Source organism: Salmo salar, unplaced genomic scaffold (genome assembly GCF_905237065.1).
Source record: "Salmo salar unplaced genomic scaffold, Ssal_v3.1, whole genome shotgun sequence".
NCBI lineage: Eukaryota > Metazoa > Chordata > Actinopteri > Salmoniformes > Salmonidae > Salmo > Salmo salar.
This window is the reverse complement of record NW_025549898.1, coordinates 55,270-58,229: the sequence shown is the minus strand read 5'-3', so window position 1 is coordinate 58,229 and position 2,960 is coordinate 55,270.

Genomic DNA, 2,960 nt, shown 5'->3' with positions numbered 1-2,960 from the left:
TGAGGAGTGAACCGGAGTCCTAGTCGAGGAGGTGAACCGGAGTCCTGAGGAGGTGAACCGGCGTCCTGAGGTCAATACAAAGTGATACAAATGGTAATGTCAAAACATCCAGAGGTGTTGGGGTCAATGGGAGTCAGATGGGCGGGGCATACAGGAATTCACCCAATGTCACAGGACTCCTCAGACACACCCCTTATTACTGGTGAAGGAAGGGAGGAATTACACACAGGACTCCTCAGACACACCCCTTATTACTGGTCGAAGGAAGGGAGGAATTACACACAGGACTCCCCAGACACACCCCTTATTACTGGTGAAGGAAGGGAGGAATTACACACAGGACTCCTCAGACACACCCCTTATTACTGGTGAAGGAAGGGAGGAATTACCCACAGGACTCCCCAGACACACCCTTATTACTGGTGAAGGAAGGGAGGAATTACACACAGGACTCCTCAGACACACCCCTTATTACTGGTGAAGGAAGGGAGGAATTACCCACAGGACTCCCCAGACACACCCCTTATTACTGGTGAAGGAAGGGAGGAATTACACACAGGACTCCCCAGACACACCCCTTATTACTGGTGAATGAAGGGAGGAATTACAAACAGGACTCCTCAGACACACCCCTTGAGAAGTGTAGTACTCTAATCCGAGCCAGGTCTCATGCAAATGATCAAACATGCAATTTACAGTAAGTCGTTTGCCTTTTTCTCCAGTTAGAAGCACGTGTCACGCTGAACTCTCACACATAGCTGCTGTTACACCCATTCACACTTCTGTACTTAGTGACACCATACTTTCCTCTGATAAACAGAGAGTTGGTAGTGTTTAGTGCACTTGTTTTGATGTCGATAGAGAATGAGGAAGAGGGTATGAGAAGTGAGAGTAATTGTAGACCTTAGCCCTCTCTGAAAAATAGACAGAGACATCTCTCTGATTAAATATTATCTCTGGTGTCCATGTCACTCAGGAGACAGTAGTTAATATTGTGAGTGCGCGCCGTCTTGCATTGAGCTATCTACTGTTCATCTTGCTGCTGGCGACAACATCCTTTCAGAGTGTCAGTTTAAAAACCTCTGCTACAGTTTAACAGGAAGTGAACCGCCAAAGTTTCAAATGGTATTGTGAATGTTATCGCCATTGAAAAACCTCTGAGAATAGATGCAGACATACATTCTAATACATCTCTGAATAACTCTCCTCACTGAGACAGTAGAGATTAAAATAACTATACATATGGCCATCGATGGTTCAAGGTGAAATGTCTTAAACTACTAAGACTAGCGGGAAACTTTAGAACTTCTCTGCTGTTTTATGTCCTACAGCTATCATGTGTTGTAGCAGTATGAAGAGTTAGACTAGACTTCTCTGCTGTTTATGTCCTGCAGCTATCACATTGTACAGGTATGAAGAGTTAGACCTAACTTCTCTGCTGTTGATGTCCTGCAGCTATCATGTTGTAGCAGTGTGAAAGCTGTACGTGTGCACATGCTCAGTCATTTTTGCAATACACCGTCTTGCATCTTGTCACACGCCATGACCATAGACAGCCCTTGGTTCTCTATGGTTAGTAGGTCAGGCGTGACAACGACGGTCAACGGTCCGGAACCTCCAGCTGACGGTCAACGTTTCGGAACCTCCAGTGACAGTCAACAGGCCGGAGGCTTCTGCGCCGGTGCCCAGTCCAGGCACGGCCGGTCCGGTCCACGCTCCATGGCAGGGAGCCTTCCTCTACACCGGTGCCCAGTCCAGGCACGGCGTCCAGTCCCGCTCTCTCCAAAGCCGGAGCCTTCCACTCGCGCCGGTGCCCAGTCCGAGGCACCGGCGTCCAACTCAGCTCCAGCGCCAGAGCCATCCTTTGCTTCGTGTGCCCAGTCCAGGCACGCGTTCATCCGGGGGCGATGGCCGATCCAGGGTCTGGAAAAGCGGGGCCACGACCTGCACCGAGAGCCGCCATATCCGCCACTAATCACCCCTTTTCCTCCCCATTTTGGTTTCAGGTTTTGTGGCCGGAGTCCACACCTTTGGGGGTACTGTCACGCCCTGACCATAGAGAGCCCTTGGTTCTCTAAGTGGTGTAGTAGGTCCCGGGGGTGTGACTAGGGGTGTTTTAGTCTATATTTTTCTATGTTGGTGTTTTTGTATTGTTGTTCCCGTTAGAGGCAGCTAAAAGGTAATCGTTGCCTCTAATTGGGGATCACTCTTAGTAGCAGTTTTCCCACCTGTGTTTGTGGGATATTGTTTGTTTTTTGTATGTAAGCTTGTGACACACTACGACTTCACGTTCTTTAGCAAGTTTTGTTTCTGAGTTTCACTGAAATAAAAGATGTGGAACCCAACACACGCTTGCCTTCTGGTCCACTCATTTTTGAAGAACGTGACACATCTAGCTATCTGGAGACAGTAAATGTGGTACCTCAGACCCTGTCAGAGAGAGATAGAGACACCTCTGAATAACTATTCTCTCTGGGTGTCAATGTCACTTTTGTAGGACACAGCATAGTGTATAAAACCTCTACATGGTCTTGATCGGAATTACAGATGCAAGACTTAATGTAGCATTTCCTAAACTCAGTCCTGGGAACCCCAGGAGGGCATGCTTTAGTTTTTTCCATAACAATACACAGCTGATGTACAAATAATTAACTCTTTATCATCAAGCTGTGATTAGTTGAATCCACAAATATCTTGAACTAATCTGCACTGTGGTAAACTAAACTAACATAAACTAAATATACAAACTAATCTTCACTGTGGGAAACAAACATGGTTCTCCAGAAAATAAGTCTGGAGTCGCACATGGTGGTGGTTAGTGTCATACTATTGGTTAGACAGTTTCCCCTTTAATGAGGTTGACAGTTAAAACTGTCTCTTACATTAGGACTGAGTCACACAGAGGCTCCAGCTGTGCAGAGAACAGACACAAACCTACAACTGAGATAACAGCAGACTTT